The following is a 21922-nucleotide window of genomic DNA, read 5'->3' as shown; positions in this document are numbered from 1 at the left end:
CCTTTTAATGCAAAAGGTAAAAGAGCCCAAGAATTGCTTGAATTAGTTCATATAGATGTATGTGGTCCTATATCAACCCAAGCAAAAGGAGGTTATGAGTACTTCATCACCTTCACGAATGATTACTCAAGATATGGTTATGTGTACCTAATGAGACGGAAGTCCGAAGCCTTTGAAAAGTTCAAAGAGTTTAGGGCTGAAGTTGAGAATCAATTAGGCAAACGCATAAAGGCCATTCGATCTGATCAAGGAGGCGAATACCTTCTTGGGAATTTCAAGGATTACCTAATTCAGAATGGGATTATATCCCAATTGAATGCACTTGGAACTCCTCAACAAAATGGTGTAGCGGAGAGAAGGAATAGGACTCTTTTGAAAATGGTTAGGTTCATGATGAGTTATTCAACTTTACCGATTTCTTTTTGGGGATATGCCTTAGATACAGCAGTACATCTTTTGAATTTAGTTCCATCAAAATCAATTCCCAAAACACCCATGGAATTGTGGAGTGGGCGTAAGCCTAGTATGAGGTATCTCCACATTTGGGGTTGTCTAGCACATGTACTAAAGGGGAAGCCTGATAAGTTGGAACCAAAATTAGAAGTATGTTTGCTTGTGGATTATCCAAGAGAAACTAGGGGGTATTTATTCTATAGTTGAAATGATAACAAAGTTTTTGTTAGTACAAATGCTAGATTTTTGGAAAATGACTATATGTATAATTTTACTCCTAGAAGTAGAGTTGTATTGGCTGAAATGAATGAATCTATAAATCAACAACTGTTGGATAAAACTAGGGATGATGTGGTTGTATTGGATACACCACAAGATACTACTCATGAGATGTCTAGTACACAGGTGCCTCGTCGTAGTGGGAGAATTGTTCGGCCTCCTGTGAGATTTATAGGTTTGGGAGAAACTTATGAAACTATCTTAGAAGAGGCTGAATCGGATCCTTACACTTATGATGAAGCAATAAATGATATTGATGCACGTCATTGTGTTCAAGCTATGAAATATGAATTGGATTCTATGTATTCCAATGATGTATGGGATCTTGTAGAGGCACCTAATGGCATTAAACCTATTGGTTGTAAATGGGTTTGCAAGAGAAAGAGAGGGATAGATGGAAAGGTTGAAACCTTTAAAGCAAGACTAGTGGCGAAAGGGTATACACAAAAAGAAGGCATTGACTATGATGAAACTTTTTCGCTTGTAGCCATGCTTAAATTTATCAGAATTCTCTTATCCATTGCTGCTCATTATGGTTATGAGATTTGGTACATGCATGTCAAGACTGCATTTCTTAATGGCAATCTTGAAGAAGAAATCTACATGTTGCAACCGAAAAGTTTCATAGCAAAGAACCAAGAGAATATGGTATGCAAGTTGAAAAGATCCATTTATGGACTTAAGCAAGCATCTAAGTCATGGAACATCAGATTTCATCAAGCAATCAAGTCATTTGGTTTTGAACAAAATCTTGATGAACCATGTGTGTACAAAAGACATCAAGGTAAAGTAGTAATGTTACTAGTGCTTTATGTTGATGATATTCTACTCATTGGAAATGATGTAGGAGTAATGTCATCGGTTAAAGTTTGGATGTCAAGCCAATTTGATATGAAAGACTTGGGTGAAGCTAACTATATTCTAGGATCAAGCTTTGGCTGGGTTTGTCACAAGCTAGATATATAGATAAGGTTCTGGAACGATTTAGCATGCAAAACTCCAAGAAAGAATTACTTCCGTTTAGACGTGGAGTTCCTCTGTCTGATGACCGAAGACCTAAGACTCAAGAGAAAGAAAATATGATGAGACAAATTCCCTATGCTTCTGCCCTAGGGAGTCTCATGTATGCCATGCTTTGTACTAGACCAGATATTTGTTATTCAGTTGGCACGGTCAGCCGATATCAATCAAATCCAGGACCTAAACATTGGTAAGCTGTAAAGCATATGCTCAAGTATCTAAGGAGAACGAGGGATTATATGCTTGTTTACCATTGTGAGGATTTGATTCCCATTGGCTATACAGATTCAGATTTTCAGTTAGATCTAGACTTCAAAAAATCCACGTTGGGTTGTGTTTTCACCTTGGGAGGTGGAGCCATAAGTTGGAGGAATGTTAAGCAATCTTGTATTGCAGACTCCACCATGGAAGCCGAATATGTTGCTGCTTGTGAAGTAGCAAAGGAGGCTGTTTGGCTCAAGAAATTCCTTTCTGATCTTGGTGTTGTGAGAATTGAGCAAGTTCCTATTACATTGTTCTGTGACAATAGTGGGGTGGTTGCTCAATCCAAGGATCCAAGGAATAACAAGAAAGGAAAGCACATAGAAAGAAAGTACCACATCATTCGAGACATTGTTGCTCGAGGAGATGTGGTTGTAGCAAAGATTGATGGTGCAAAGAATCTAGCGGATCCCTTTACCAAAGCCTTGCCCCGAAGGACTTTCGAGTCACATTTGGAGGATATGGGAGTTAGATTAGCGCACAATAGTCTTTAGGGCAAGTGGGAGATTGTTAGGATGTGTGCCCTTAAATCCTATTGTATGATGCTATGTATGTTATTATGTATGACTTAATGTTGTGTTTAATAAAGTTGTTTTGTTATTATCTTAAAATAATGGTAACATGAATATTGAGACATTATCATATAGTCCATGAGATGCATAGTATGTGATTTATGTGAAAAGTCACAGAAGATATAAATCACAAGTTCTTTGTAAACTCAGATTTTTAGTTCGTAGTTGGTGATGAAATTGGGCATTTCATCTGCGAAGACTATAACATATCAACTAAGATGATTTGTCTCGATCATGAAAATTGAGATTTCTAGTTGATATGTTGATATGTTTTAAGAGTTAAAACATATTGAACTGGACCGGTGTGAGATTTATTATTCTCCTAACGATTGTCAAATAAATAATAAACTCACGACTTATATTTGCATGAACTCTTAATCCTGAGAGAATAATGGACTTGATCATGAGATGTAGGTTGCTTTGATATATCAGGAGTGAGATCTAGAGTTACGGTCGAAACCTTAGTATGTGTGGCAACCACATTTAATGTTGATGGAACATATATTCTCAAGATGAAATTCATAGTCTCTTAACGGAGATATAAAATACTCCCTTGAGTTAAGTTTAATGGGTTTGTTATTCATAATGTTAGGCCTAACTACTCTAGTAAATTGTTGCTAGAGTATATATTTATGAAATTGGATTTCATAAATATATGATGAATAACTTAAAGGATTAAACTGGGTACTCAAGGATAAGATGTAGTAATTTATAAAGTGGCAGTCTACATTCATGACTTTGTGTTATTACGAATAAAGTCTTGGGATATAATTTATAAATAAGGCCTAGAGTGTAACTATATTTATATAGTGGTATTAAATATCGTTAATGGTAACTTTGGACTTGTCAAGAGTTGACAGAAAAGCCCAAGGCCCATTAGAGCTAGTGTCTTATTGGTCCCTTTTGGTTCCAGTCCAAGCCACACACTTATGCCCAATTGGAAAGGCCCAAAAGGTTAACCCAATTAGATAATCAGTTAGATTCAAAGGGAGAAACTTACAAAATTTTCTGTAGAGAATTGAAAAGAACACTATTGCGAAGTGGTGTAAGAAGTGTTAGACACTTTGACATTCTCCCTTTGGAACTGATTGAGAGACCACGCATGTTGTGCGTTAGTGGAATTGGAGTGAAGATTGAAAGTGTTCCTAAGTGCTTTTGATCTTCTGTTTTTGAAATTCACCGCTCCAAGGTACACTCTCTTATTCTCAAATTCTGAAACTTACATAGTGCATGTTAAAATTTATGAATGATGTAGATCGGTTATTTTTCCACTGCGTATGTTTTGTATATGATATAAACATGTATTTTTCCTTCAAGGGTATGATTTTTCTTCTCCTAATATTGCTTCTTCTAGTACTACTATTTTTGTTTCTCCTGCTAACAATATCGATTCTAAGAATAATGATGCTAAAACTGTGATAGCTAGTGAGAACATAGACAAGGGAAAATCAATCTTAAGAGCACCCCCTAAGCTTGTTTTTTTGTTTTTTTTTGTGAGATAATCTAGTTTTTATGCATTGCTTTATTTGACATGTTTTTGTTTGGTGTTTTTCAGTTTCGCTTTTTTTTTTTTCATTTATAAAATTAAAAAAATAATTGAAAAAAAAAAAAAAAAACAAAAACAATGTGTTTGTGTACATTGGTACCTGTGTATCTTAAATGGTCATTGAAACAAAGTTTTCTAAAATTTGTATCTTTTGTAGCTTAGATGAGCATCTCTATGCACAACTAAGCAAGTGAACTTTATGGCTCGTGTTTATGATGAGTAAGATTAAGTGATCTCTTGTACTTGATACTTGTATCACTCTTTTTTGACGGGAAGGACTAGAAAATCCTAAGAGAAATGCATAAATAATCATCTTACCACTGTTGCCTGCTAATAATGAAATGACATTTGTATGCTTTGGCATAGCAAAAGTGGAATGTCAAAAAGCTTAACATAATTGGGTATTTCTTTTCTCTCTCTTATATATTCATGCATGATATGCTTAATAAAAGAAAATATGCAAAGAAAAATTAAAAGCAGAAAGATAAAAATTATATGATTGCAAGAGTGTATTATAGGAGATATGGGAGTTATAGGATGTACCTCGAAGGTGATAGTCCCCATCAAATAGTTATGATCGTATGTGAGTTAAATTAATTTACTCATATCTCAAATCGTCATAACATAGAGACATTTATGCAATCTTGTGATGTTTTCATACACAATAGGCAACATTCTTTTCTACTTTTGATACATGTGCAGGTACAATGTGATTTGGCCATCACAAGGTTTACATGCGCTAATGTATGCTCACTAAACTGTCTTAACTTATTTTTGAAATATAAAATTGGTTAGACTTGTTTAGTGTGTGTGTGTGTGTTTTGGGATCTATGTGCTTACATTTTTCTTGTTGAGAGATGTTTTTGAGAGGTTACAATGTTGTTTGGATCCTTGGTTGAGTAGCATGCTTGATTACATTCATATCTGTGTTTTTTCTCTTCTTTGAAAAAATATTTCTATCCAATCTCGACAACTCCTCGTTACCTCTCAACACTTGGCTTATCTATCGAGCTCTTCAACTTCTTTTTATCACAATCTCAACAGCTTTTCGATAGCTCCTTGATTAATTGAGCAAGTTTCTGTCTCCTCGATAGCTACTCAATAGCTCCTCGATCCATCAAGCTTGTTTTTGCTGTGGGCACCTCTGGACAGTTGCTTGATAGCTGTATCTCTTCATGCCTTTAAAGCTCGACACCTCTCGATCTATCAAAAATTATGAGACTTCTATATATACGCACTTTGCAATTTCTTATCTGATTTCTTCCATCTCTCTCGACAATTTCTCTCTTTTCTCACTCCAAAACTCTTCAAACTCAAACCCTTCACTTTCCTCATTTGATCTTTAGCCTAAATCAAGTGTTCTTCATCTTGTATGATTCTTTCTCACTCATAATCATGCATTTCACTCATTTTGAGTTTTGAAAAAATTTTGGGGGTTTTGAAAAAATTGATGAGTTTATGAAAAATTTTGGGATGGGTTTTGTATATTTGATCTTAAAACATCATGCATTGCATCACATGTGCATTATAACACTACCTCATGCATTTTAGATGTGGGTTTACATTGTGGAACTGATTATGTGCTGGTAGGTTTCGATTGGGCTGAGCCCATGATGTTTTTACTATTGCATTTCACGTGGTCATGCATTTTCATGCATACATACCTTACATTCTCTATATTCTTATATATTGATTGTATTTGGTGCCTTTCTGCATGTTTCTCTCTCTCCCTCTCTCTCTCTCTCTCTTTTACGTTAGTTGCATCATGACACCTAAATGTAGGTCTACTTCGTCCTAGAACCCTCTTAGTTCAGGGGCATCCACTTCTTCTGACCCCACTTCATTTCACGTCTGATTCCGTGATGAGAAGGCCAAATCGGACTTCTTTGAGAACTTTTCTAGAAAAGGCGTTCATTCGGAATGCCAAGTCATTTTGTCAGACTTCTCCGACACTAACTTGCCCACTATCATTCATAATAAGGGTTGGGAGTCATTGTGTGACATCTCGGTCACTTGATTATCTGTGCTTATCCAGGAGTTCTACTCCAACATGCATGGATTTGATTATTCAGTACCTCTCTTTATTACTCGCGTTCGAGGTACGCACATTATGGTCACATCAGATATTGTATCCTAGGTGCTCCACGTCCCTAGGGTAGTGCATCCTGCCTACACTGGTTGTGAGCGTCTTAAGATTGTGTCTAAAGACAAACTTATGTCAGCTTTTTGTGAGCGTCCTTCTAATTGGGGTGAGCATCAGTTTACTCCTTGTTCGGCCTTTGCTAAAGGTCCTCGTTTTCTTAACATGATTATGACTTTTTTTTTGCATCATCTTTCTCACTATAACTCTATTACCAAGCCTCGTGCTCAATTTTTTGCTTTCTCTTTTAGAGCAAATTACCATAGATTTTCCCTCTCATTTTATTCTCTCTCTCATTGATGTGTATTGGGATACGGCGACCCGTGATAAGCTCATCTTCCCTTCGGCTATCATGAGGATTTTACGCCATTTTTCTTGTTCCCTTTCCCATTTCCGACCACTTCCATGTCATGTGTGCCATAGATGCCGCTACCGTTAAACAGAGCAAGGCGCAGCTACGTTCGAGGCGATCTAGACTAGCAGCTCCTCCCACTCCTTCAGCTCCATCCACCTCTACTCCCTCTTCTTCTACAGGTGGTGTGACTCTTAATGCGATTATGGCACAGCTTCAGCGCATGGATACTCGCCTTGACACTCTCAGTGATGACTTGTGTCAGGTGTACACCCATGTCAGCTGTATTGCCAGATGACAAGCTCGCCTTAGTGGCTTTGTAGAGTCTCCCTCTCCTCCTCTTGAGGCATCTGAGGACGATGATGATGATGGGAATGGAGATGCTAGCTCTTCCGATGATGACAAGATATCTACTTGATACCTTTACCCTTTGTCACTCGTGACAAAAAGGGGAAGTAGTTTTGGGATGAGAGTAGTCATACTCATAGGGGGAGGGTTAGTATAGGAGATTTTTCTTAAGGGGAATGTTTATATTTTTTAGGGAGTGAGGACTTTTGTATCTTTTTCTTTTCTAATTTTTTTAGATACATTGTTCATGTACCTTAGGTCTTGTGACTACCATGTGATAGCAAACCTTGTACTTGTTGATGATATATATACATTTGAGGTTGTTATTACAGTTCTTTCACCTATCTATGCATGTGTTGTTTCTTTTCTTTCTTTATACACATGTTTCTTATTTCTTGTATGTAATCTTTTATTTCTGTTTCACACTAAGATGCCTTGATAAGTTTTGTTTAAGTGTTTCAGAAATACAAGTTGTCAAAGTTTTCCTTGTCATGAACTCTCTTCTTGCAAAATTTTTCAAGAGTTTGTGTTAGGATAGATTTTATTGTACTTAACAAGTGAGTATGAGTTGAGTGATTTATGACTTCTCTCATATGTTCATTTGTTTGTTGTGGCTTTGTCACGGAATGTCAAAAGGGGAGATTGTTAGGACATGCGATTGGATGTTAGGAACATATGTCAATATTTTATGTATTGGCTAATCCTTTGACAAAACGCACTTTACTTGTAATTAGGTAGATCTAGGATGTGTTTAATGCTTCGAGAAACAAGATTTCAAATTCAAGTGTTAAAGCCATGCAAGTCTATCCAAGAATCAAGTGAAGAAGTGTTGTTCATTAAAGCTCGACAGCTAGCTCAACAACTAGTATCTATCGAGGTTTAAAAAAGCTGTTTCAGCCCGAGGCTCGACAACTCCTCGACAGATAGGGTATCTGCCAAGATTTATGAAACTCAGTTTTTTCAAGACTGTTTTTCATCCAATCTGTGATTATTTGTTTGAGATTTCTTTTCTCACAATCCTAAACATATATAAGGATTATTTTAAGGGTCGTCTAGGGTTATGCAAGTATTGAGCAAAGTCTTATTCATGCAAATTGTGATCTTCATTGTGTGATGAACTGAAGAATATTACAGCCAACATCCTGCTCAAGTTGGTGATCGAGTCGCGTACTGGGATCCATGCATATATTGGTTAGTCACGTATTGGGAGCCGTGCATTGAAAATGAGAGATTGTCACTACAGAACAAGTCCAATTGGGTATTGGGGTAAGGGTTCAACTGTAGGTTGGTATAAGGTATTAGGATTCCTTTACTTGTAACCGCTTGTTTTGATAATAGTAAATTCTCGGGAATGGTGACCTTAAAATCACCTAGTGGGGTTTTTGCCGTGTAGGTTTTCCCCATTCGTAAACAAATCACCATGTCATTTAATTTCCACTGCATATTTAGTTGTTTGGTGATTTGTTTGTGCTGCCATGCTCATTGCATGTAATTGAACTTAATTAATTCACTTGTCTAATTAATTGGTTAATTCATCATAAGGGGTCAATACATTTTTGGCCTATTAGAGTCCAAAATGAACCGAAACTCAAAAGCAGGACTAACACCCAAAAGAGCCATTCAGCACTTTTGGAGTGCGGATTGGCACAAATTGGGGCCCCGACCCAGGGGCACTTGGATTGAACTAAAACATATCCTTTTTATTTTTTAGAGATAAAGACGTGTCCTAGTTTGTATTTTGATGATTTAGCTAATTTTTTGAACATCGCAGCCTCTATAAATTGAGGCTGCATCTTAAAATTCAGCACACTTTTTTCACGCTCTCTGACTCACCGTGTTCTGACTTTTCTCTTCTTTCTCTCTTACGTTAAAGACGTTCCGAAGAAGAGCACATCCATGCAATAGGTAGTTTTTCTTTTCCTTTTTCTGTGTTGTTTATTAATTTTACTTGATGCATGAATAAATTTAGCATTTTTTTTTAATTTCTGATGTTGTTGCTATGAGTTGCGTAAATTTTGTTAAAATATGGCTTTAAATAATTCTCTTGTTGTTATGATTTTTCTTTTGAGTTTTAAAATCTTCTCATTAAAATATTTAAAAAAAAATTAAAAACAGATCTGTATTTTCATTAAATACAGATCTGGATTTTTTTTTAAATATCAAAACAAATCTATATTTATATTAAATACAGATCTGAAATTTTTTACACTTTAAAATGATCTTTATTTTCATTAAATATAGATCTGGATTTTTTTCACCTCAAAACAGATCTGTATTTTCATTAAATACAGATATACATTTTTTTTTAACAACAAAACTGATTTGTATTTTCATTAAATACAAATCTGATTTTTCCAAGAAAAATTTTCTTTGTCACTAGAATAGTAGATTTTGAGATTTAAAAGATGAAGTCAAAAGTTGTGATGGTTTTTGTCTGATGCATCTAGCATAGGTTTACTTCATGAGTGTAGTCATCCTCTAAAAAGTCATTTTCTTATCTTATTCATAAAAAAATAAATAAATAAATAAAAACCAGATCTAATTTGTTTTTCCTTCTTTACAAATCTAGATTTTCTTACTTACAGAATGGATCTGATTTTTTTAACCTATAAACCAAAATCAATTTTTTTTTTTTTTTTACTTTGTTCCAAAATAGATCTAATTTTTTTAAACAAAACTAACTTTTTTTATTCATCAAAAACAAATCTGATTTTTCTTTACAAAACTTTTTTTTTTTTTTTACATATACAAAAATAGATCTGGTTTCTTTTTAATGAATCAAATAATATTTTTATTCACAAGAATATATCTGAATTTTCTCTAAACGAAGAGGACACATTCATAAAATAGATTTATGTGACTTAGTTTAGGGTTAAGTTTGTCATGTATGCAACATATCATTCATATCATGCATAAAGGGTATATTGGTCATTAGAGTCTAGAAGACCAAATTCTATCTGGGCGAAAGGGGTGCCTAACACCTTCCCATTCCATTACCAAGCCTCCAAATTTAGTTTCTTTTAGATAGGTAGACCTATGCTTTGTCTTTATTTTTCTTTTCTTTTTTTCTCTTTTTTTTGTAGATTGTAACTAGGACAAAAAACCATGTATTTTTTAGTAGATTGTAACTAGGACTCAAAGCCTTGTAATATTCAATCTATCAAGTTTGTATTTATTTTTATTAATGACAATGAAGCATTTTGGTCATGTAAAGTTGTATTAATTTTTTCTTATTTTTTTGTATAAAAAAAAATAAGTGGCAACTCCACACCACTTACCCAAAAAGAGTGGTGCCCTGTAAAAGCACCTAAATCTCTTTTTTTAGAGCTCCCAACTTCCCGGTTTCTCACAACATCTATTGATAGTCTAAACAATATTTATTTTATAACTCAACTAAAATTCACATGAAGGTTGATCTTAGTCGGATGATTTAACAATAAAAACTCAAGAAAGACAAAACTAGTGAATTAGTTTGCAAGGAATACTAAGTATTTAATGTGACCGGAGTCTATGATAAATCAAAGAATTATATTGAACCCAACACTTTTCTAGATGAGTAAATCAATCCAAAAACATAAAAACATAGCATTAAAACCAATAAATAATTTTTAAGAATATATTAGTAAACGGTTCGATTTCACCCCTTGCCTTAACAAGACTTCTAGCAAGCCACAACAAAAACAAAACTCTAAAAATTGTAAAGAATCTCTAAGAAACCCTAAATTACTTTCTACAGCAGTTCCATTATGAATTTTTCCCTAAGAAGCCTTTAAATAGGTCAAGGAATCCTATCATAAGTTGAATTCCCGTTTGGAGAAAATCCCAGTATTTTAGACTTCACTTAACCGACATTTTTGGTCTATTTAACTTCAAAATTCAGACTTTTGGTAAAATAAAAGTTGTAGCCCTTTAAGTTAACGTTCCAACCCAATTTGAATTGTCTTGATTGAACATCTGAGCCAAAAGTTATACCCAGAGTACTAACTAGTGTGAAAGTGGGAATCCTAGTCCGAATTGGACTTAGATTTAGTGCAAATTTCATTTAATTCCTTACTCCAATTGGACTCAAATTTAATTGAGCTGTTCATCGTTAACTTCATAATGGCTCTTATAAAGTAAAGTCCATTAGCCTTCTTCTTTTCACAAATCCACTTATTTAATTCCATTATCTTACAAAAGACAAATTCACGCATTAAAATATAATTACGCACAAAATTAATTTTTCAATTATTCCAAAACCAAATATAAAATTCTTGAATTAACTCTAAATAAGTATGATAATGATTTCTAATAATGATATAAATATGCAAAATTAATCTATTATCACACTCCCCAACCAGCTCATTCCTAGTTCCTAGCAATTTAAGCACTCAAAACAAGGACACAAATAACAAAAATTTATTACTTTAGTAGAAATATTTAATCAAAGATTAAAACATTAACAACTATCTAAGATATTCCACATGCCACCAAGGGGAGGTGCAAGAAGTCTCAGATCGCCCAACCTTTCCTTTGTGAAACCCCTGATACACCCTTAGCCTATTCTTCTCTCAAGTCACTCATGGTGATGCTCCTCCTTCTCCTTATGCCTAGGTGTTTTCTGGGTAACCTGAGTTCGCTAGTTCTGCCCAAGTCCTAGACTAAAGGGAGATTTTGGACCTCCAAATCAGACGAGCATCCAAAGAGGCGGTTCCCATTTTCTTCAATTTTGTTCTTGGGAGAATCAGTGGGTGAGCCAATTAGGTAGATGAGGACCTGCCTAATGGGGATTTTGCTAGGTGCTTGGAATGTGCTAGCATCCTGAAATCAATGGCAATTTCTAGGAATTTGGAATGCTTCAGGGACACCAAAGGTCTTAGGCATCTGGTACGCCGTTGGTGTCCCTCTCTACACACGTTCTTTTTTCTGTGGGTAAACTTACCATCATCTTGGAGGATGTGGTCAACAATTTCCTTCTCCTAGTGTTTGGTGATGAGAGTCCCTTCGACATCCAACTTTCTGCTGAGGGTCTCACAGTCGAGGAACGACTTTTCAAGCATTTTGGTGGGCTTACCTCTTCTTTTGGAAGCAAGCTAGCTAGGATGGGAAAATGGGTAGCGACCCTTTCTAAGGAAAAGGATAAGTCTGTCAAACAAGCTAGGTTCCTGGCACTGTGGTTGAGTAAATTCCTTTTTAGTGAGTTTCCTGGCTATGGAATCAAGTCCACGTTCTTTCCTTTAGCCATCAAGTTGGCTCGGGGTACTAGGTATCCTCTAGCCCCTATGTTTTTAGGTCATGTTTATTCTCAATTAGACTTACTTCATGGTGATGAAGTTGAAGGTAACTCCTACTACACCATAACTTCATTTATGCATTGCGCTATTCTTCAAGTATTTGTGTAGGATCATTCCCATGTCACTTTGGCAAATTGTAAGAATTTAAAGTATGTGAAAGATAAATTTCAAGGATCCTCGAATGTTACCAAGGGACTGTGTGGCAATTCTACTGATGGGCACCCCATCATTTTTCATTGGCCAAACTTGAAGGGTGGGAGAATTAACCTCATGGAGCTGTTTGATCAAAGGGGCCATTTAAGCTGGCATTCTTCCTAGGAGTTTAGCCCTAGAGATGAAAGTAGTTTGGCGCATCTTACTTGTACCAGCCCTTCGTGGCTCCCAGTTTCTTCAATAAGTGGCCCTAAGTACACTTACTATTATGCACACTGGGTACTTAGGGAGTTTTTTGTGCAAAACTCCCAATGGGGAGTCTTTGCTTCAAATGGCTTTTCTGGTTATTGGAGGAGGATTCAGAAATCTTTCTCAGACTATTTTGGTCAAGTACAATTAGGAGGAGCCCTAACCTTGACCTCTTCTCTACTCCATTTTATGATAAACACTTTGCCCTCCTTACTGCTGGTATTGATTCTGCTGCAATAAGCAGCAAGACTAGTTTCGTGGAGTGGCATGCTGCGAGGGGTGGCTGGGTGTCCTATTCTAGTAACTTCCCTACTTCTTGCCTAAGGAGTGACTTGATTGTTGTCTCTTCCACTGGTGTGCCAATTAAGAGAGGGGTGATTGAGGAGATTGGTGTTGCAAATCCTATTGGCAAGGGTAAGGAAAAGAAGATCAAAAAGGATGCTGGCAAGAAATTTGAGGTTAAGGGAAGTGTTGATGGTACTAAGGCTAGCCAAGTTACCAAGAGAAGGAAGACTACTTAAGCAGCTTACTATCTCTAAGGACCTTGGGGAAGTGGACCCCTCTGCTATTGAAACAGAGGCCAACCATCCTTCCATCCCAAAGGTCAGAGTGAAGATTAAGGTAGATACTTCTATCCTTTAGATTCCCCTAAGAGGGTTTCTTCTGTAGTTGTTATCTCTTCAGCCTAGGGTTCTTCAGGGTTCCCTGCCATTACTCCCTGATCTCCCTAGGGACCTTCTGGGTGTACTCATAGTAATCAAAAGACTGTTGTAGAACTTATAGAGAGAGAGAGAAGGGCAAGGACTCATTGCTTCTTCTCTCATCCTTTCTTCTTTAGTTGATCCTTGTCTTCTCATTTTATTTTGTGATTTGTTTTGGTTTTTTTTTTTTTACTCATGAGTGATTTCTGTTTTATAGTCCAATTGCAAATCTGATCCCAAGGGAGCAAAAATCCCTTCCTTTGGTGATGGTGTGGTATGATACTTTTCCATCCTTCCCATTTTCTTCCTCTGTCTCTTTTCTCTGGGAATTATCTATTCCTGCTGTTGGGTTATCAATCCTTCATTTTCCTTGTTTCTTTCTTTTGCAGGCGAAAGTACCTCCCCCTATGGCTGGTGGTGCTTTGCAGGAGGAGGTGGTGGCATCTTAGCCCCTAACAATTTCTGGTGTAGAGGAGGGAGTCCCAAGTGAGGAAGTGGCTGAGGAAATCGAGCAGGTTTCTAAGTTGGTCAAGGATACTAAATTTGCACAGGCTTCCATCCACTCAGTTGCCCAGGAGCCTGGAGCTACTCAAACCCTTGTCCTCGAGGATCCTATGTCTAGATAGACTCCTGACTTAGCTAGAACTGTGATTGTTAGGCAAACTCCTGGACCCGTGGTTGCTAAAAAATCTGTTGGGGCCACAACCACTTTTGTGAGAACAGGTAGGGTTTATCTTTTCCTTCATTCTCTCCTAAATTGACATGTACCTATATTGTTTGTATTTCTTCTCTCCTCCCTTTAAAAAAATAGCAAGACGAGCCAGTCCTTAAGTTTCCCTTAAAGATGATCCTACCTCGAAGATAGAAGCCTCTAAAGGTGTGTTTCTGCCTTTTGTGATTCTGTCTTTTTCTTTCTCCTTTTTCATTTCAATCATGGTTCAACCACCTTTGCCCCTTCCCTTCTTTAGCGATTTTGCTAAGATTTCTTCCCCTTTTCTCCAATGTGCCATGTGCTCTTCTATAGAGTCCCTTGAGGAGCTAGAAGGGCAGGTAGGTGGATCTCCCACGATGGCTAAAGCAGTGACCCAAATTCAGGAGGAGATCCCACCGCAGGACACTGGCATTTATCCTTTTCCTTTCTTTTCCCTTTTCTGTGCCTCTCTTTACTTCATAACTTTGTTAACCTTGTAGATGTGGATATGGGAACTAAGGAGCCTAAGCCTTTAACTACTAAAGAAGCCAAGGGACCCCTCCCAGCTACTCAAGCCGTTGAGGTTCAAACTGGGATATCCCAGACCATTCTAAGGTCTGGTGGTCTTTCATTTCTAGAGGAGAAGGATACAACAATAGAGGAAACCTTAGATATGACTATTACAGGTCCTGGCTCAAGGTTTCCTTTCTTCCTAACCTAATTTGATTCTCTAGAGTTCAACAGCCTTCCTGCAAGCCACTTCCACTACTTTGGGCCACCCTACACCAACTTCCTTCAATTCTCTGTGTGTGGTGAAGACTTGCCACTCTTGGAAGGATTATTCAAAGTCCATGGGGACTTCACTAGTGAATTTAGGGGAGGTGTGAATTTTGGGGAACATTCTAATAGAGCTCCTCTATGCTATGCAAGTTTCCTTGAAGGACACCTCTCTTGATTCATTATCCGAGGGGAGACTCATAGAGTAGAGGGGGTGGTGTAAGATCTTATGGAGGCAAAGCTTAACGTTTCCTTCCTATTGGAGTACCTCTGGTCAATAGCTCATGACCTCTTTTGGAGGAAGATTTCCAAGGACCTTGATGCGAAGATTGTTGCTACTAAAAAGGCTTTGGCTCGTGCTCATAAGGTGCTGTAAGACTTGAAAATCAAAAAATAGCAGGCCCTTTCTTCCTCAGACACTTCTTCTACCTCTGCAGTTCCTTAAGAGGGCCCTTTATTGGCTGGTCTCATGCCTTAGTTTTTTTTTTTTTTTTTTTTGTAATTTAGACTATTTAGGTTTTTTTTTTTTGGATGAGTTCTTAAGTTTTCTTCTTGGGCATGTGAACTCTTACTTTAATGGCTTATTGCTTCTAGTAGCATGTACTTCCTTTCTTTTTTGTATGCTACCTTTTTCTCTTTTCCTTTTGCTCTTTTTTCCTTTTTTGAAATCAAGTCCTAGACCATGGTTCCTGAGAATTTATTCTGTGGCAAGTCCTGGGCTAGGTACTTAGTGAATTTGCTCTTACACAGGTCCTGGGCTAGGTACTTTATATACTTATACTCATCCAAGTCCCAGATCATGAACCAGGTAGGCTCTTTTTATGACAAGTCCTGGGTCAAGTACTTAGGAAGCTTGTTTCCATCCCAAGTCCTGGGCCATGCACTTGGATCATTCTGGGGCAAGTCCTTGGTCATGTACTAGAAAATTTTGTTTTTTGAATCAAGTACTAACCCAAGTACTCAACCAAGATCTCAGCTAGACTTAGGCCATATTAAATAGTATACGCAATATTTTTTTAAAGCATCATTGTAGAAATGCATGTGATGTATGTGTTTAAAGGACTGCTTAAAGCATGATTATGGCCCAATCAAAACTTTTTTTTTCAAAAGAAGGCTCCATTGTAATTCATCATAATGACTTAAAGATACATATGGAAAAAGAAGTGGTCCAACTATAGAGCGGCCTTTTCACATAGATTGTAAAAGGGGTAATAAATAAAGTACTTAGCAAAAAAAAAAAAACATATGACAAAAGATATTGGGTGAAAAAATAAAGGATGATAAGAGTACTTAACAAAACAAGGGATGACAAAAGGAGCCTGGGGTACCCAGAACTTCATGTGTAGTATTGCTTCAACCATTTTCCATTTATGGGATTTGCCAGGGAGGTCCCATCCATCCTTGCTAGGTAATAATATCCACTGTCGGGCCTTGGGATATTCTTCCTCACATGTTTTGGTGCCCTCAATACTAGTTGTCCTTCTATGAAGATCCTTGGGTGTACTACTTGCTTATATGCCTTGGCCATTTTCTGCTGGTACCTCTGACTTCTTCTCTTTGTAACTTCTCGTTTATCCTCTAGTCGTTCCATGTCCACCAGCGTTTCCTTGGTGTGTGTGACATTTGCATCTCCTTGGATCTTCTATAGGAAAAATTGGTTTTGTATCTCATACAAAACACATAGCGGAAGCAACAAACAAGGATCTATTTCATTCATAATTGATAACATGCACTATGTAAATTTCAAATTTTAAGAACAAGATAGCGTACCCTGGTGTGGTAAAATTCAAAACCGAAGATTGAAGTACTCGGGAGTACTTTAAATCTTCACCCCAATTTCACTTTACGCCTAAGATGTGTGGTCTCTCAATCAGTTTTCAAAGGGAGAATGAAAGTGTGTCTCACTCTCACATACACACCATTTCTTATATCACTCATAAAAATTCTGTATGGTTCTCCCTTTATAACTAACTAATTATCTAATTGGGCTGGCCTATTGGACTTTTCCAATTGGGCTTTAGTGTGTGCCTTGGAGTGGGACCAAAAGTGACCAATAAGACACTAGCTCCAATGGGCTTTGGGCTTTTCCATCAACTCTTGACAAGTCCAAAGTTACCATTAATTGTATTTAATACCACTATATAAATATAATTGCACTCTAGGCCTTATTAATAAATTATATCCCAAGACTTTATTATACATGCAACCCCTTCATAAAATATTCGTAGTAACACAAAATCATGAATGTAGACTGCCACTTTGTAAATTACTACATCTTATCCTTGAGTACCGGTTTAATCCTTTAAAGTTATTCATTATATATTTATGAAACCCAATTTCATAAATATATACTTCAGTAATTTCTTACCAAACTGGTTAGGCCTAACACTCTGAATAACTGAACCCATTAAACTTATCTCAAGAGAATATTTTATATCTCCGTTAAGAGATTATGAATTCCATCCTGAGAATATATGTTCCATCAACACTAAATGTGGATGCCCAATATACTGAGGTTTTGACCGTTACTTTAGAGCTCACTCCTAATATATCAAAGCAACCTACACGTCATGATCAGGTCCATTATTCTCTCAGGATTAAGAGTTCATGCAAATAGAAGTCGTGAGATTTATTATTCATTTGATAGTCTTTAGGAGAATAATAAATCTCACAGCGGTCCAGTTCAATATGCCTTAACTCTTAAAACATATCAACATATCAACTAGAAGTCTCCACTTCTATGATCAAGACAAATCATCTTAGTTGATACGTTATAGTCTTCGCAGATGAAATGCCCAATTTCATCACCGACTACGAACTATAAATTCTGAGTTTACAAAGAACTCGTGACTTATATCTTTTGTGACGAAATCACATAAATCACATACTATGCATCTCATGGACTATATGATAATGTCCCAATATTCATGTTACCATTATTTTAGATAATAAAAAAAAACTTTATTAAACACAACATTAAGTCATACATAATGTCATACATCGCATCATACAATAGGATTTAAGGGCACACATCCTAACAATCTCCCACTTGCCCTAAAGACTATTGTGAACTAATCTATCTCTCATTCCCTCCAAATGTGACTCGAAAGTCCTTTGAGGCAAGACTTTGGTAAAAGGATCTGCTAGATTATTTGCACTTTCAATCTTTGCTACCACAACATCTCCACGAGCAATAATGTCTCGAATGATATGGTACTTCCTCTCAATGTGCTTTCCTTTCTTATGATTCCTTGGATCTTTGGATTGTGCAACTGCTCCACTATTGTCGCAAAACAATGTGATGGGAACTTGCTCCATTCTCATAACTCCAAGATCAGAAAGGAATTTCTTGAGCCAAACAGCTTCCTTTGTTGGTTCACAAGCAGCAACGTACTCAGCTTCCATGGTGGAGTCCGCAGTACAAGATTGCTTAACACTCCTCCAACTTATGGCTCCACCTCCCAAGGTGAAAACACATCCTAAAGTGGATTTTCTGAAATCTAGATCCGATTGAAAATCTGAATCTGCATAGCCAATGGGAATTAAATCCTCACACTGGTAAACAAGCATATAATCTCTCGTTCTCCTAAGATACTTGAGAATATGCTTTACATCTTGCCAATGTTTTGGTCCTGGATTTGATTGATATCGGCTAACCATACCAACTGAATAACAGATATCTGGTCTAGTACAAAGCATGGCATACATGAGACTTCCCACTACAGAAGCATAAGGAACTTGTCTCATCATATTTTCTTCCTCTTGAGTCTTAGGCCTTTGGTCATCAGACAGAGGAACTCCATGGCTAAAAGGAAGCAATCATTTCTTGGAGTTTTGCATGCTAAACCATTCTAGAACCTTATCTATATATCCAGCTTGTGATAAACCTAACATCTTATTCTTGCGATCTCGCTAAAGCTTGAACCCTAGAATAAAGTTAGCCTCACCCAAGTCCTTCATATCAAATTGGCTTGAGAACCAAACTTTGGCCGATGACATTACCCCTACATCATTTCCAATGAGTAGAATATCATCAACGTAAAGCACTAGGAACATCACTACTTTGTCTTGATGTCTTTTGTACACACATGGTTCATCAAGATTTTGTTCAAAACCAATTGACTTGATTGCTTGATCAAATTTGATGTTCCATGACCTAGATGCTTGCTTAAGTCCATAAATGGACCTTTTCAACTTGCATACCATATGCTCTTGGTTCCTTGCTATGAAACCTTCTGGTTGCAACATGTATATTTCTTCTTCAAGATTGCCATTAAGAAATGCAGTCTTGACATCCATTTTCCAAATTTCATAATCATAATGAGCAGCAATGGATAAGAGATGGCTACTGGCGAAAAAGTTTCATCATAATCAATACCTTCTTTTTGTGTATACCCTTTCACCACTAGTCTTGCTTTAAAGGTTTCAACCTTTCCATCTATCCCTCTCTTCCTCTTGTAAACCCATTTGCAACCAACAGGTTTAATGTCGTTAGGCGCCTTTACAAGATCCCATACATGATTGGAATACATAGAATCCAATTCAGATTTCATAGCTTGGACCCAATGATGTGCATCTATATCATTCATTGGAAGAAGATGGTGAAAATGGTGAAAATCCTGTGTCTGTCAGGTGGGAGCTCCACCTTCCCCCATACTCATGTTTCATCTTTTTCAGGATCTTTAATATCATCATATTGGTTGTCTTAACTTGGCCATTTCCCTGAGGGTAATAAGGTATGGATCTCCTATTTTTGATGTGGTACCCCTCCAATAAGCTCCTCACATGCATGTTTATGAATAGGGTACCACTGTTGCTGATCAGCCACTTACGGATCCCAAACCATGTGATGATGCGCTCACAAATGAAATTGGAAACTACTGCCCCGGTGGCCTTCTTTAAAGGGAAAGCCTCTACCTATTTTGTAAAGTGCTCAGTGGCTACTAGAATCCATATATGACCATTAGAAGGTAGATTTATGGGCCCTATGAGGTCAAGCCCCCAAGTATGGAAAGGCCACAGGGTAGTCATGTCTTGTAGTGCGTTTAGGTGAGTGTGTTTGGCATCCCCTAGTACTTGGCATTCATGACATGTCTTAACTAGCTCCTTAAAATCTTTCTTCATTATGGGCCAATAATATCCCAATTGCAATAGTTGTTTATGAAGCCTCCTCTTTCTTGGGTGACTTCTACACTCTCTTGAATGAACTTCCTTTGCTGCATCCCTTTTCTCCCTGGGCCCTAGGCATCTTAGGGGATCCCCATTGTACCCTTTTTTGAACAAGATCCAATCCTATAGAAAATATAGAACAACTAGCTTTTTGAGTTAGTGAGCCAACTTCCTGTCAGCTGGCAGGATCCCTTGAGTCAGGTATCCTATGAATGGGGTTCTCTAATCTTCTACAACAAATACTGTGTAACTTTCTTCTTTGTCCACCAAGAGGTGGCAATTTTGACACTTTTCTTGTACCATCGCAACGTCTTTGTTCATGCTAGGCTTGTAGTACGCCATGAGTTGCATTCTCTTATATAGATGACTTATTCTATGACCCCATAGGTCTAGTTTTGCGATTCCTCTAGTTTCAAATTTCCTTCCTTTTCACTAATGCATTTGGACAGAATCCCTCCAGACAACCTTTTAGACAACTCCCCTTCTATTAAAGTGTAGTCTTTTAACTCTTTAATACTTCCCCCATGCTCTAACTTTTCCATTTATCTCTTTATCTTACTCCTCCAATGCTCCTCACTTGGTTCCTCCGGGACCATCACTTAGTCCCTTTTGACTTGATAGACCACAAGGTTGGGGTCTTCTAGCACTCTCATGTGCTTGATCCCCATATCAAGTTCAATGTCCAGTCCGATCAAGTATGCCTCACACTCAGTAGCATTGTTTGAGTAGAGAAACCCAAGCTTTAAGGAGAATGGCACGGTATCCCCATCTTCATAGCTTAATACAACTCCAATGCCATTTGAAGTTATCACTGCGGATCCATCAAACCTAATGGTCCACTTTCTTCCTAGGAGTTCTACCATTGCCACTTCTCCTGGGATCTCCTCGCTTAGTGGGCATTCCTCTTTCCTGAGAACTGGGCTAGTAGATCTGCTAGGGCCTGACTTTTGACAGCCTTAGGGGTCTTTAGGCCTATGTCATATTGAGAGAGCAACACTAACCATTAGGCTACTCTTCCAGTCAACAAGAGCTGATGGAGAAAAGTCTTTATAAGGTGAGACTTTGTCACTAGGAGGATTTGATGGGCTGAGAAGTAATGCTTCAGCCTTTGAGAGGCTTAAATAACCACCAAGCATGCTCTCTCAATCTTGGGATACCTTTTTTCTGTGTCTTTTAATGCCCTGCTCACATAGTAAATGGAATGTTCATTTCCCTTATCATCTTCCTGCGCCAGCAATGCCCCAATTGCTTGAGAGCTAGATGCCAAGTATAATAGCAAAGGTCACCCATGTACTGGTGCCTATAAGGTAGGTTGATGATTCATGATCCGTTGGATCCTATGAAAGGATTCCTGCTATTTAGCTCCCTAGATAAACTCAATTCCCTTTTTCAATAGTTTGGATAGTCCGCTTGTGACTGAGGCTAGACCTGGTACAAACCTTCTGATGTAAGAAACCCTTCCTAAGAAAATTTTGAGTCTGCTTAGGCCTCTTCATGGTTGCTGTGGCAGTGGCCTTAGCTAGATCTACACTTATGCCTCTGTGATGTACCAGGAACCTAAGGAACTTTCCAATGGATACCCCAAAGGTACACTTTAGGGGGTTCATGCGCAGCTTGTACATCCTGCATCTTTCAAAAACTCGTTCAAAGACTATGAAGTGTCTTGACTTGGTCTTTGATCTTACCACAATGTCATCTACATAATCTTCCATCTCTTGATGCAACATGTCATGGAGGATGGCTATCTTGGTACACTAGTACGTGGCTCCTACATTTTTAAGGCCAAAAGGAATCATAGTATAATAGAAGTTCCCAATTGGGGTCCTAAATGCTGTTTTCTCAGCATCCTTGGCAGCCATCTGAATTTGATTGTATCTACTATACCCATCCATGAAGGAGAACATTGAACTTCCTACAGCTAAGTCTATGAGAAGATTG

This window comes from Castanea sativa, chromosome 5 (genome assembly GCF_040712315.1).
Source record: "Castanea sativa cultivar Marrone di Chiusa Pesio chromosome 5, ASM4071231v1".
NCBI classification, from domain to species: Eukaryota; Viridiplantae; Streptophyta; class Magnoliopsida; order Fagales; family Fagaceae; genus Castanea; species Castanea sativa.
The sequence above is the reverse complement of the archived record's forward strand: the minus strand, read 5'-3'. Positions refer to the sequence as shown.